General features: G+C 48.2%; 2 long non-coding RNA genes across 2 annotated transcripts in view; one reads left to right on the top strand and one right to left on the bottom strand.

The window, feature by feature from the left end:
• LOC145530351 (uncharacterized) overlaps positions 1-15,425 on the bottom strand; it is a 17,113-nt gene continuing 1,688 nt past the window's right edge. Inside the window, exons 2-3 of the long non-coding RNA XR_014071696.1 lie at positions 3,124-3,369; positions 1-522 (exon numbers count right to left, since the gene is read on the bottom strand). This is a non-coding gene — a long non-coding RNA (uncharacterized LOC145530351). The remainder of the gene's footprint in view (positions 523-3,123; positions 3,370-15,425) is intronic.
• On the top strand, positions 12,111-15,127 carry LOC145530352 (uncharacterized). The gene is made up of 2 exons (XR_014071697.1): positions 12,111-12,205; positions 12,639-15,127. It is a non-coding gene; the product is annotated as an uncharacterized LOC145530352 (long non-coding RNA).

The following is a 15,425-nucleotide window of genomic DNA, read 5'->3' on the forward strand; positions in this document are numbered from 1 at the left end:
TCAATAAAATTAATCGCAGATTGTTGGCAAAAACAGAATGAGCCCACGGGCCACAGCCTGCCCTGGGAGGGGCGGGTCGGCCCACCCCAGGGAGCCCAGGGCCCCAGCCCAGCCAGCTGTGTCCTCCCCGCTTGCTTCACAGGAATCTTGATCATGAGTCACACATGCCTCCATCTTCTTGGCTCGTGGACTTAACTGTTTCTCAAGAACGTCTGCTCTGAAAAGGAAGAAACGAAGGCCCACGCTCTTCCCCGTGATGGCTCCCTTCCAGTTCCCGAGAGCTCTTGTCAGAACGTGTGTGTGTATATTAGACTTTGCGTGTCTGGTCTGAGAGCTGCAAACACAGACGGCATCTGTGACCCGTTAACCGTCCGGAGCCCAGGAGTGAACTGCTGCTGTGACAGCTGAGGCCCTGGGCAGAGACAGTGGGCTCTCTTCTCCCAAACACCGGCAGACACGGAATGTTCTCGTCACGTTTTAACTGGCTTTATATTCAGACTGGCGTCCAGTTGTTTGTCTTCCCTGGATATTTTAAAATAAAAATATAGCAATTTTTAATGCTATTGTCGTTAACAACCACAAAAAAACCCCACAAAATTTTGTGTTATCACTGTGATCAGCAATTTTCTTAAACTATCTGCACAAACCCAGCTCCTTCTCAAAGACCTTTTCCTCAGAACTCCCTCCATCCGACCCTCCCTCCTTGGCTGGGGTCCCCCTCCCCGAACCCCAGCCTTCCTTCCCGTCTTCCTGGTTGGTTTTACTGAAGTGAGCCTTGCAGGGCTTTCTCCGCCGGAAGGCATGAGAGGACAGCATCCCGAATCACTGCTCGTCTGGCATGTCGGGCTGCATGTGAAGCTCTCGCTGAGGCCCTGACCCTCAGCACTCAGAAGGCCTGGCCCCCCGGCCCGCCGGTCTCCAGCTCTGAGTCTGGCCGCATTGTGTAACCTGGGCCGTTTCCCACAGAACTTTTGAAACCCTGTCCCAGCTTTCTCTGTTTCACAAGACTGCAGTGGGGCTTGTTTTCCTTTGTCCCGACAGGACACTGAAGACTCCTGACTCACGTCCTGCTCTCATTTCTGAGAGGGATTTGCACAGCACCCGGGTCAGGAGGTCCTGAATGGAAACCCACAGGCCTGCCCACCCGCCGCCTCTGCTCCGCCGTGAACGTCCCACTTCTGCTTCTGGTCTCCCCTCGGTGGCCTCTAGGCCAGGCTATCGTTTCCTGTTTCCTGGCTGCTGTTGCGCAGTTGCTAAGTCTTGTCTCTTTGCAAACCCGCTGACTGCCGCACGCCAGGCTCCTCTGTCCCCCCGTCCCCCGGAGCTTACTCAAACTCATGTCCACCGAGTCGATGATGCCATCCAACCATCTCATCCAATGCCACCCCCTTGTCCTCCCACCCTCAATCTTTCCCAACATCAGGGTCTTTTCCAGTGAGTCAGCTCTGTCCTGGTGCTCCAGGACAGTTTTAATAGGAGACTGTTGTTTTGTTTTCTTTTTCTTTTTTTTATGGCTATGATACTTTCTTGAAGTTCTGAGGGCACTAATTCAAATGTCTGGAGTCCTTTTCTCTTTCACCGAGTCCAGGGCAGGTTGTAACTTTCTCTGTGAAGAGAGAGACGGTAAACAGCTCCTGCTTTGTGAGCTGCCTCGAGTCTGTTATTTTTAAACAACTTTACATAAAAGCCATCCTTAGTTCTCCCACAGCCACCACGTGCTGAGGCTTTACCAACCCTCTCTGGAGTCGGGTGAGTGGTCCTGTGCGTCCCCCCAGCTCCCAGCACAGGATGCCCCCACATCTCTTGGTCGCTGCAGTACCTGTGACTGGTGCGTATTTGTATATCTGCTTGTGTGCGAGTGTGTGTGTCTGAATGTGTATGTGTGTACTCGTGGGCATTTATGTGTGCTTGCATGAGTGTTATCTGTGTGCCTGTACGAGTTCTTGCAAAGACAGGAGGACCATGTATAAAGGTAGGTACAGACAGAGACACATGGGAAGCTGCAGATAAAAAGCTGAGGAGGTCTTAAGGGTCCCTATTGAGGAATCAACTCTCTGCAAATGGCGACCACGCTGCACAGGCCGCCTGCCTCCCACACAGAGGCCCCAGGTTGGCAGAGCAGGGCTCATGGGCTGGGGCTGCCGGTCAGGTGGCCCAGGCATCAAGCCCAGCTCTGTTCCATCTGGTGCCCTTAAGAAAATCACTCGTATGCTCTAAACCTTGGTTTTCTTATCTTCTAAAAGATAATAATGCAGCTTATGGGGTTGTTGCAGTCAATACGATGGTGCTTACAACAGAGCCACCGGCCAACGCACGTGACAAACACGGGCCATTCCTGGGTAAGAAGAACAAATTTGGTATAAATCTTAACTCTGCCCAAAGTGGACCAGGAAAGTGGGAGAACAAGAATAATGAACAAATAAAATGATCTAAACACGTCAATTAAAAGACAAAGGCTTTCAGACTGGATAGAAAATTAAGACCCAGATAGGTATACGTCACCTACAAGAAAGTCAATTTAACACATAAAGACAGATGGGTTCAAAGTAAAAGGTGAAAAAATCTTCACCATGAGAGCTAATCACATGAAGTCACACGCAGAAAGCAAGAGCATACACATGCATGCAGATCTACTCATGCAAACACGCACATAAACGCACATAAGTACACACACAGCCACAAAGCTGTGTGGCTAACTTAGTATCCAGTAGGCTTCAGTGACGGAGAAATCATTAGTCAGTGTAGAAGGCAGAGCCTTGGTTCTTTTTCTAGTTTCAATTTCTATTCCAATTCTCACACAAACGTTTTTGGCTCCACTAGCCCAAAGCTGCATTTGTTTCAGCTTCTACACATTCAGAGGAATGGCTCCCTTTCTGGAGGGTCATAAAACCTTCAGACCCAGGACAAGACAATCATTAACTGCTGTCCAGTTTATCAAGGAAAAAACTCCTGGTGGATCGTCAGCTCTTAAACATGCACGTGACTCCCAAATAACGGTCTGAGGTCTGGAGAAAGGGTCAAGGGTCAAGGGATGGCATCACTATGTCTAGAGAAACTGAGGAACTGGGACCCAAAAGAGAACCATAAAAACAACAAACTGGACATTACAACATTCACACTCACTGGTTAGAAATTACAGGCATCTGGCCCCGAGCCGATCAAAGACGAACGGATCGATTCCAACGAAGACAGAAAAACTGTTGTTCCCACCTTTGGGGGGTCTCCGCCCCCTCTCGGTGTCTATGCCGAGAGCTCTGTACTCTGTCCTTTAAAATGAACTGCCTGCATGAGTGTCTGCGAGTTTGCAAAGTCCATTCTTCAGCTCCGTGAACAGAGCTCGGTTCCCCATCTCATCAGGACACGGAGTGTCTGCAGAGACAAAGAAGGCACTTCATAAAGACAGGCGCTCGTCAGCGCATCCCTAAGCCCACAGAGCTCCAGGGACAGCTTCCCAGCACAGGCAAGAGCGAGGGGAGCGGCAGACAGCCCGACAACCGTCAAGGTTTCAACACTCTCCCTTCAGCGGCTGATAAGGAGACACAAAAACGGGAAGGACACGAAACATCGTCAACGACTCGACCTTGGTAACTGCAGGACCTTAGGCTGAGCAACACTCTTCAAACGGCGCGGGCACTCTCACCCAGGGAAGCGTACGGGGTGTCACAGAACGAGTCCCACCGCAGTAAAAGGGTTCAAATTATACAGAACACGTCCCGGGTCACAATGACATTAAAGCAGAAATCCAACAGAAAGATAAGTGGTAAATAACTAAATGTTTGGAAATTAAGCAATACACTTCTAAATAAATAATCCAATAATTCTAACATAAATAGATAATATAAACAACACACTTTACATAACCTATGAGTCAAAGAAAAATCACAAGGAAAATTAGAACATATCTTGAATTGAATGAATAAGAAAACAACAGACAAAAAATTTGTAAGATGCAGCTGAAGAAGTGCCTGGGGGGAGTCATAGCCTCAGGTGCTTACATTTGAAAAGACGGTGATCTAAGCCTTAAAAAGCTAGAAAAAGGAGAGCCATTTAAATCCAGAGTAAATAGAAGAAAGAAAGAATAAAGGGGAAAGTAGGAATCAAACCAGAGGGAAAGGGCAAATAGAGAAATCAATGAATCCAGAACCCGGTTCTGTGAGAAGACGGACAGAGCCGCTGCCCCTTCAGCCAGACTGATGACAAAGGGAGAGAGACCAGCATCAGGGATGGAAGGGCAAGACGGCAGAGCCTACACTGAACATTACGAGTCAACTTATGCCAGTGATTGTACAGCTCAGATCACATGGTCTGCTGCTAAGTCGCTTCAGTCGTGTCTGACTCTGTGCGACCCCACAGACGGCAGCACGCCAGGCTCCCCATCCCTGGGATTCTCCAGGCAAGAACACTGGAGTGGGCTGCCATTGCCTTCTCCGAGATCACATGGTCAAATACCGCGAAATCTGCAAATTATCAAAATGGACACAAGAAGAAATAGAAAATAAAAATAGATCCATATCCATTAAAGATATTGAATTTGTAATTTTAAGCCTTTCCACCAAGAAAACTCCAGAGACTATACCTGTGAATTCCATTTAACTGTCAAGAAAGAAATAATCTTACACAGTCTTTCAGAAACTTCTAGAAGAGGGACTAGTTCACAACTAACGAGCCCAGCGTCACCCTGATTGAAAAATCAGACAAAAATATCACAAGAAAATGCAGACCGATATCCTTCAACCAAATGTTAGCAATTTGAATACAGCAATATATAAAATCCATAATACACCGAGACCACGTGAAGTTTTCCTCAAGAATGCAAGATTGGTTTAACACCTGAAAACCTAAAAAAGGAAGAAGCAAAACATAAAATCACCTCAACAGATGAAGAAGATTTTGATGAAACTGAACACTTGTTGATTTTAAAAATGACTCTCAGGAAAGTGGGAATAGAAGGAAACTTCCCTCACTCGAGAAAAGACATTTACAGAAGGCCAGGAAGACCCCCTGGAGGAGGCACGGCAGCCCACTCCGGTGTTCTTGCCTGGAGAGTCCCATGGACAGAGGAGCCCGGCGGGCAACAGTCCACGGGGTCACAAAGGGTCAGACACAACTGAGCGGCGAAGCACAGCATGAGCTCAGCTCAGTTCAGTCGCTCAGTCGTGTCCGACTCTGCGACCCCACGGACTGCAGCCCCCCGGGCCTCCCTGTCCATCCCCAACTCCCGGAGTTTGCTCAAACTCATGTCTATGGAGTCAGTGATGCCATCCCACCATCCCATCCTCTGTCGTCCCCTTCTCCTCCTGCTTTCAATCTTTCCCAGCATCAGGGTCTTTTTAAATGAGTCAGTTCTTCTCATCAGGTGGCCAAAGTACTAGAATTTCAGCTTCAGCGTCAGTCCCTCCAGTGAATATTCAGGACTGATTTCCTTTAGGATGGACTGGGTGGATCTCCTTGCAGTCCGAGGGACTCTCAAGAGTCTTCTCCAACACCGCAGTTCAAAAGCATCAAATCTTTGATGCTCAGCTTTCTTTATAGTCCAACTCTCACATCCATACATGACTACTGGAAAAACCATAGCTTTGACTAGATGGACCTTTGTTGGCAAAATGATGTTTTTGGTTGGCAAAGTAATGTCTCTGCTTTTTAACGCTTATGGAATAAGCATAATTATGGAATTATGCTTACGGAATTATGGGAAATGCTTATAGAAATTCAAAAAGCAAAAGTAGTTTTTTACAAGAACAGTTGGAGAACTTACTCTACCTAACTTCAAGACTTTAATTATAAGGCTACAGTAGTGAAGACGTCGTGGTATTGGTGACATCAACACATACATCGTCTGAATGGAACAGGGAGCATCACAATACGTCCACTTGTTTTCAACAGAGATGCGGAAGTGACTTAGTAGGTTAAGAAAAGCCTTTGTATTCATCACATGGGGAGAATGGACAGTAGCTCTTATCTCACACCACCTTCAAACTTAATTTGATCATATGCCTAATTGTAGAAGCTAAAAACCATGAACTTTCTAGAAAAAAATGACAGAAAAATATTTATGATGTTGGGATATGCGAACATTTCTTAGGCTACAAAAAGCATGAAGCATAAAAAATACTGATAAACTGAGTTTTCATTCAGTGTAAAGCTTTCTTTTTAAAAGGTACTATTTCTATTAAAAAATAAAAAGGCAAGCCACACAATGGGGAAAAAATTTACAATACACCAAAAGTATCTGTATCCAGAATATATAAAAACACTTGTAATTCAATAACAAGAAAACCAGTAAACTATTTTTAAAAACAGGACAAAGTTTGAATATTTACCCAAAGAAGGTATGTGAATTAACAGGCACAAGAAAAGACCTATGACCTCAATAGTCATTAAGAAAATGCAAATTACAATCACGATGAGATAGCATCAGACAACTATCATAATTGTTAAAATTTTGTTGTTGTGTAGTCACAAAGTCATGTCCAGCTCTTTTGCAACCCCATGGACTGTAGCCCTCCAAGCTCCTCTGTCCATGGGATTTTCTAGGCAAGAATACTGGAGTGGTTGCCATTTCCTTCTCCAATTCTTTAAAATTTAAAAGAAGGAAAGTTATGAACAACCTAGACAGCATATTAAAAAGCAGAGACATTACTTTGCCAACAAAGGTCCATCTAGTCAAGGCTATGGTTTTTCCAGTGGTCATGTATGGATGTAAAGTTGGACTATAAACAAAGCTGAGCACCGAAGAATTGATGCTTTTGAACTGTGGTGTTGGAGAAGACTCTTGAGAGTCCCTTGGACTGCAAGGAGATCCAACCAGTCCATCCTAAAGGAGATCAGTCCTGGGTGTTCACTGGAAGGACTGATGCTGAAGCTGAAACTCCAATACTTTGGCCACCTGATGCGAAGAGCTGACTCATTGGAAAAGACCCTGATTCTGGGAAAGATTGAGGGCAGGAGGAGAAGGGGACGACAGAGGATGAGATGGCTGGATGGCATCACCGACTCGATGGACGTGGGTTTGGGTGGACTCCGGGAGTTGGTGATGGACAGGGAGGCCTGGCGTGCTGCAATTCATGGGGTCGCAAAGAGTCAGACACGACTGAGCGACTGAACTGACCTGAACTGAATAATGCCAAGTATTGGCAAGGATGTGGAGCTACTATTGGTGGGAACTTACGAACACAGTGTACAACCACTTTGGAAAAGCACTGGATAGTTTGTTTTTAAAGCTAAACATACACAGAGCATACAACCCAGCCGCTCCTTTCCTAGGTATAATGCCACCAAACTACTGGGAATAACCAAGGGTCCTTCGACAGGTGGATGGGTAGAAAGACTGGCAGATCCTTCTGGAATAAGCAGCTGTCAGCAATGAGAGGAATGAACTAGTGCTTCACACAGCGCAGATGGATCCAGACACGGAAAAGCACACACCACGTGATTCCATCTGCATGAAATTCTGCAGCACAAACACGTGAGGAACAGCGACAGAAGCAGACGCGCGGCCGCCTGGGTTAGGGACGAGGACAAGCCCGCGGGGACAGGAGGGGCCTCTGGGTGGTGAAGACACTTTCTGTCTTGACTGGGGTGCAGGTCTCATGGGTGTTTGCTGTTGACCAAGAAACCGCAGAAGGCTTACGGGGGCAAAAAGTCACAAGGTGGTTCAGGCTGTCCGGCAAGAGTTACGACTGACTCTGACAGAAGAAAGGAAGGGTGTGTCTGTGAGGGATCGGCTGTCACAGGTCACTCAGGGCAGGCGTTCGATGAGCGTCCTGAGTCTCTGGAACCTGGTGCAGATGTTCTAGAGGCCTGTGTCAAGACCAGGAGAGGTCAGAGTTTGGATCCCATTGGGGCTGCGACGCGCACAAGCCCCCTTCCTCCTCGGCCCCCAGGCCACTGGAGGCTCTCTTGGCAAGACTGGAGCCATGTTGACTTCCTTTCTCAGTGCATTTGTCAAAACTCATCAAACTGCACACCTAAGGTGGTTTGTGTATTTAATATAAACTAATTTTCAAAAAGTTGATTTGAAAAAGCAGAAGTTACTGTCGTCCGTGACCAGGAAGGGGCCCTGGGTGACCACGTCTGGTTTCTCAAACAAGCTCAGGCTCGAGGCCCGCCCGCTGAGACCCGGGTCACAGACAACGGCCAGGGGCATGGAGCTGGAAACCTGCCAAGACCGGAGTCACACACATTCTCTGATTGAATCTGCTTTCTAAGAAAGCACGTTTTGGTTCTTTTTCACGAGAGTTCCTCTTTTGTAACCATCTAAAAGGAAGCCTACCGTGGTTGAAAAATTTCAAGGGATCCATCAAAAGGAAGTTCTCTGAGAGGCACCCGGAACGTGTATAAAAGGTGTTCTCATTGCGTTAGGCAGTGAAAAGGTGTGAGCACCCACAGTAGCCCTGAGGAGACACAGATTTTTTCAAGTCTCTCGGGATGGGAGTCTTACCTCTTTCCCCATTTGTTACCATAGCTTTGAGTTGAAAGGGCAGTTTGCTCTTTTTCTGACGTGTTATTCGTTAACACTAATCTCACACTTCGCAGCCACAAGTCTCTTGCCTTTTATTAATGAACCAAAATTAAACATTCCTGAGTTAAACGGACAAGAGAACTGGAGGAGAAGCGAGAAATCTCGGTCCCTGGGGTGTGGAGCAGGCCAGGTCTCCCTCCGGCCACGCCGACTGAGCGCCAGGGACCCTGGACTCTCCGGCTCCAGGCCGGGCAGCTCTGTGGCACCAGGTCCAAGGCTGGGAATCCTAATGTCTGTGAGCACTGGTCCCTTTTGAGGGGACCTCCCAGGGAGTTCTTGGGCCAAGCAAAAAGGCTGGGTAACTTGAGTGAAATAGAGACAGGAGCACAAGATTTACCCTCTGATGACAGCAAAGGGAAGAAGGACCAGTCCAGCCTGTTACGGTCGCTGGACGTGCACACAGGCAGGGACACACTGAACATCACTGCTTCTTACCTGGTCAGTTTAATCTGCAAGAAAAATTAACCTCAGAGAAAATCACAAACAGATATTTTATCTTCAAGATATTTATCATAGTATCTGTGAGATAACAGAAAATACACATTATTAGTTTCAGGCCCTGGTTCCTGGTACAAGGCTCCAGAGACCCTGGAATGTCCTGATAGGAACACTGGGCGCATCCTTAGTTTGTTTATTTATCTGGCTGCATTAGGTCTCAGTTACGATGTTTCTGTTGCATCACGAGGGGTCTTTTTTGTTGTGGCGAGCAGGCTCTCTAGTGGCTCCATGGCATGTGGGATCTTAGTTCCCCAACCAGGGGTCAAACTGGGGACCCCTGCACTGCCAGATTCTTAACCGCTGGACCACCAGGGAAACCCCAGCATCTTTTAACACCAGGTCTCTGACCCTATTCCTGACACACACTTCCTAAACCCCTTGCAAGTTCCTGAATGATAAGAGCTTGTTCTGTTCTCACGAGGTGACTCTAGGGGAGGTCCTGATGGCTCCTGGTCACTGTGGATTAGAAGCCGTGATTAGCAGCTTGGACTTTCAGCCCCACCCCAGCCTCGGGAAGGAACCAGGAGCTGGTGATCAAGTTGACCATCACGTACGCCTCTGTGAGGAAACCTCCAGAAGGCCCAACAGCAGGGGTTCAGGGGGCGTCCAGGGTGGTGACCACAGGCGGCAGCCCAACTCCAGACCCTGGGGACCCGCCCCGGGCTTCTCACCCCGTGTCCTGCACCGTGTCCTGCACCGCAGCCCTCCCCGCAGGAGGAGCCAGGGCACGTGAGGAGCCTGCTGCGAGCTCTGCAAGCCCCGCGAGCCAGTTAATGGAGCTGAGCTGGGGGCGGGGACATCAGTTTCCAACAAGCCAGACGGCAGATGCGGGCCACCTGGGGCTGCTCTTCTGGTGACCGGCTTCTGACGGGTGGGGCTGTGCCCCTGACCTGCAGGACGCCCGGTGTGGTGTCAGAGATGCTGTGAGTGGGGCTGCATGGAAGCAGACACACAGGAGCTGTGAGGTTTCCTAAACAGCATTCCTTATATTTAGAGGGGAAGCTATCATTAAGGGAACTATCATTAAGTCAAACATTACACCAAATGATGTTACATTAATTATTACTAAACGTGTTTTTATAGATTTTGTAACAGCATGGGAAAGTAATGGTTGCAAATGAAAAAAGGGGAATACAGAATATGACAATAATTTAAAAAAACACTTATTTGGCTGTACCGGGTCTTAAAGGGTTTCAGCAGCAGGATCTTCAATCTTTGATGCAACATGTGAACTCCCAGTTGCAGAAGGCAGGCTCTCGTTCCCTGACCGGGGATCGAACCCCAGTCCCCTTTACTGGGAGCACAGAGTCTTAACCACTGGACCACCAGGGAGGTCCAAAAAACTGTATTTTTTAGAGTCGTTTTAGGTTCACAGCAAAATTGGAAATACAGACTTTGATTACCCCTCTGCCAGCCTCGACACACGCCGCCTCCCCACCAATGGCCCACCGCGTGGGCATCGGTCCCTGCTGAGGAGCTCGCACCCAAGTGCATCACCACCCAGAGCGCTCGGTTCACGTTTAGAAGCTGCTCTGGGTCTGAGCTATTGCTCCAAAACCAGACAAAAGAATCATGAATCAGGCACGGACCCAACCTTCCTGCAGAGATGGTATTTTGGAGTAAGTATGAATCCACGAAGGAAAATTTCCTTACAGGCCTGCTCCAGCTGAAAACACAACAGGGAAGACGGAATGAGAAATGGCCAGGGAATTTCTCAGGAGTCTAGTGGTTAAGACTCCACGCTTCCGCTGGAGGGGCCCGGGTTAGACCCCTAGTCAGGGACCTAAGATCCTGTGTGCCTCGAGATGAAACCCCACCCCCCAGAAAGAAAGAAATCAAATCACCAATCCACAAGCCCACCAGAATCACAGATCTACTGACCCACCAGGAAGCCGTGAGGACAGAGGTCTGAGGCTGGCAGGGACCTGTAATGGATGGGACCAGCTTGCCACAGCCCAGCGTGGCCGCAGCCCCCGAGGAGAGGGCAGGGCTTCTTGGGTCTCTGTGCAGCCTGCAGTGAGGGCTCTGACTTGAGGGCCCAGGTGGGGCCTGAGACTCTGCAGCTGGAACAGGCCAGGCGACACCAATGCCACAGAGCCCACTCCACGGTGCCTGAACAGAGGGCGAGACGGCCACTTACCAGCTCCCCAGGTCAAGCCACAGTGTGGGGTGTGCTCCAGGACACCAACTCATCAATGGTGTGCAAAGGGGACGGGACCCTGAAACACCTTCAAAGACAACGTTCAGACCTCACTGGAGCCACAGTGAGCAAACTGGCTTTTTGAACAATTGGGGAACCATGAACATCAACTGGAAGTTAATTACTAAGGAATTGTTATGTTTTGTTTTTATATTAGCTATAATAATGGCATTCTGCTTATGTAAAAGCTTTACATGAAAAATAAAATGTCCAGGGTTTGTTTTTTAAAACTCAAGCTGAAAAACCAACCAAAACACAAAGTAGGTGAGGAGGGACGATAAACTGTGAAAGTTAACAGGCACCACAGGGTTCATCAGATTCTTGTTTTTATTCAAATTTTCTTTTTAAAATGTTCATAAAACAAGTCTGAAAAACTACAGCACTACACAACATGACTATTTTTGCTCAGCGTATCTCAAGAAAAAGTATGTGCGTGTGCTTAGGTGTGTCCACCTCTTTGCGACCCCATGGACTGTAGCCTCCAGGCTCCTCTGTCCATGGGAGTTCCCAGGCAAGAATATTGGAGTGGGTTGCCATTTCCTCCTCCAGGGGATCTTCCCACCCCAGGGATCAAAGCGGAGTTTCCTGCATTGGCAGGCAGATTCTTTACCCACTAGCACTACCTGGGAAGCTCAAGAAATAGTATAACTTAGAGCAAAAGAGAAAAAAAGGCAGACTGCTTGCTGGGCTGTTCTACTCAATTCCACATTCTTTCAACCATCACTCCTCTCTTTGGGACTTGGAGCCCACACCTCCGGGGAAACTGGCGCTCCCAGCACTGGAGGCGGGTCATTTCACAGGTAAAGAGGCCCCACCTTTCACCTGGGAGCTTATACGGCTCATTGTTACCAAAGCCAATCCTTAGAGACATCATCCTGAGACTTCCCTCCTGGTTCAGTGGTCAGGATCCTGTGCTTCTGATGCAGGGGGCCTGGGTTTGATCCCTGGTCAGGGAACTAGATCCTGCATGCTGCAACCAGGACCTGGTAGGGCCAAATAAATATTTTTTTTAAAAGTAACAAAAATAAAAAGGCTGTCTCCAAAAGAATTCAGAAGGTGTGGAGTCCTTCGTGGTTTTCCACATCCTTCCTTCAGCCAGAATAGATTGGATCCCCTGGCGGTCCAGTGGTTCGGGCCCTGCACTTCCACTGCAGGAGGCATGGGTTTGATCTCTGGTCGAGGAACTAAAATCCCAAGAGCCTCCGGGCTCAGCCAAAAAGAAAAAAAAAAAATCAGATCCAGCCCTAAGTAAGGATTCAAACAAAAAACAACACCAAACCAAAAAATCCCACCACATTACTTCCCATACTGTATAAAAACGTAGCATCATAGAATTTTTGATAAATCTTTCATTTTCTGCTGCTTTTAAAAAGCCTTGTCCTTTTGCTGACACAAACTCCTTTGGGTCTTTTGTATTAGGCATCTGGACAAAGAAGAAAGGGGCTCTGAAGGCCTAAGAAAATAAAACTGCCTCTGAAAGGACTCTGGGTAGCTCACAGTTTCCAAAAGGAACACAGAGCGATGTGAGGAGAGTGCAGGCATGAGGGGCAGCGGGAGCCACAGCTGAGGGTGCGAGCCCGGCCCCGTGAGGGCGGCGCTGGCCCGTCACCACCCAACACCGGTTCCTAGGCAGCCAGCTTCTCTGCCTCCCACATTCAGAGAATAAAATATTCTCTCAACACAAGAAGGGGCTTCCAAGCCAGGAAACCAACAATTAATAGGTCTTTTTGTTTTCATACTAAGATTATTTGATAGTTTCTCACCATCAGGAAGTTCAAGAGAAAAGGGCAATGTTCTAGAATTATCCAATTACTCCTGAGCTTAGCACTCTATTCCATAAGGACAACATGGGCTCAAATGATGATCTACTGGAGGAACATTATGTTACAGACTGTTGCTGCTGAAGGACGTCATGGTGATGGCACAGAGACCGAAGGTCAGCACCTCTTCTTTTCCACAGCGCACCTGGCCAGACAGCGCTTTCCTCAAGTGAGGCCGTTGAGACTCGGCCCCAACCAGAATAGCAACAAACAAAAACCTGGAAAGACCCCAAAGACCTAACAAGACCTCAGCGAGCGAACTGACTCTTCAGTAGCAGTAGATTCCTGCCCCATTGACCAGAACAGACTGTGGACTGAGAACGCAGCCTGCCAAATCAGCATCGAAGGATGTCTCAGCCGTCACCCTTCAGTGAGTGCGGCCACTCCTGACGGTGCAGCCTGGGGAAACGCCTGCCATCCAGCAGGCGTGCACTGCAACCAGCCCGACGAGTCCTGAGGGATCACAGCATGGGGAAGCACAGGACACTGGCCCCAGAGAGCTGGGGTGCAGATCAAGGAAGAGACTTCAGTGAGCCCAGACTCCTGCATCTTCTCACACACCGAAAAGCACTAAGTTCCTTAACTTGGGTTATCTGGTTTTCCTCAATTAACAATAATTTTCTGTCTGGATCACAATAAACTGTGGAAAATTCTGAAAGAGACGGGAATACCAGAACACTTGACCTGCCTCTTGAGAAACCTGTATGCAGGTCAGGAAGCAACAGTTAGAACTGGACATGGAACAACAGACTGGTTCCAAATAGGAAAAGGAGTACGTCAAGGCTGTATATTGTCACCCTGCTTATTTAACTTATATGCAGAGTACATCATGAGAAACGCTGGGCTGGATGAAGCACAAGCTGGAATCAAGATTGCCAGGAGAAGTATCAATAACCTCAGATATGCAGATGACATCACCCTTATGGCAGAAAGTGAAGAAGAACTAAAGAGCCTCTTGATGAAAGTGAAAGAGGGGAGTGAAAAAGTTGGCTTAAAGCTCAACATTCTGAAAACTAAGATCATGGCATCCGGTCCCATCACTTCATGGCAGATAGATGGGGAAACAGTGGAAACAGTGGCTGGCTTTATTTTTCTGGGCTCCAAAATCACTGCAGATGGTGACTGCAGGCAAGAAATTAAAAGATGCTTACCCCCTGGGAGGAAAGTTATGACCAACCTAGAAAGCATATTGAAAAGCAGAGGCATAACTTTGTCAACAAAGGTCTGTCTAGCCAAGGGTACGGTTTTTCCAGTGGTCATGTATGGATGTGAGAGTTGGACTATAAAGAAAGCTGAGCGCAGAAGAATTGATGCTTTTGAACTGTAGTGTTGGAGAAGACTCTTGAGAGTCCCTCGGACTGCAAGGAGATCCAACCAGTCCATCCTAAAGGAAATCAGTCCTGAATATTCATTGGAAGGACTGATGCTGAAGCTGAAACTCCAATATTTTGGCCACCTGATTCGAAGAGCTGACTCATTGGAAAAGACCCTGATTCTGGGAAAGATTGAGGGCAGGAGGAGAAGGAAACAACAGAGGATGAGATGGCTGGATGGCATCACCGACTCAATGGACATGGGTTTGGGTGGACTCCGGGAGTTGGTGATGGACAAGGAGGCCTGACGTGCTGCAGTTCATGGGGTCGCAAAGATCAGACACGAGCGACTGAACTGAACTAAACTTCTGACCTTTGGACTACCTGCCCATTGTTGCAAAAACTCCTATATACCCTGGCTTTTTCTCTGGGCTATTTGAGATGCTGTCCCCCAAGCTTTAAGTCCTGAAATTGTCAGAGACATAAAGGACAGCTCTCAACTTCTAGCTTGTGCATCTTTTCTTTAGTCAACAAAAACCCAACAAGCCTGGGGCTCCCCCACCCTCTTAATGTCCTATCTCTTAAGTGAGGCCCCGCTGAGACTCTTCCCTGTCCAGAAGAGTAGCAAACAAAGATCCAGAAAGGTCCCTAAGCACGTAAACAAGACATCAGCGAATCCACACTGCAGTCTTCAAGCCTTTCAGTGTCAGACTTGCTCAGCTGACTGTGTGTTAGAAGCCGAAGGGGAAGTGCGGGAAAACCGGAAAGAAAGAAATGACAACAAAAGACAAAACCTACGGAAAGCAAACAAGTGGAAGGTGAGCAACAACACAGCCCCAAGGGAATCACAGCCTATTGGGCGGGGTGACGGTAGGCGGCTCCCGAGCAGGTGGTCGGAGGCGCTGAGGCCACAGCGGGCAGGGTGGACAGGGCAGGACGGCCGCCTCTCCGCAGAAGGCCGGCGGCCGGACGCAGTCCAGAAAAAAGGACCCGGCAATCCCGAGGTGAGCGGGCAACCAGGGCGTCAGCGACAGGCACTTAGGGAAGGTTGTGGAAGCGGCGGGCGGGGGCTT

Source organism: Giraffa tippelskirchi, chromosome 12 (genome assembly GCF_054371585.1).
Source record: "Giraffa tippelskirchi isolate mGirTip1 chromosome 12, T2T-mGirTip1v1.2.pri, whole genome shotgun sequence".
Taxonomy (NCBI): domain Eukaryota; kingdom Metazoa; phylum Chordata; class Mammalia; order Artiodactyla; family Giraffidae; genus Giraffa; species Giraffa tippelskirchi.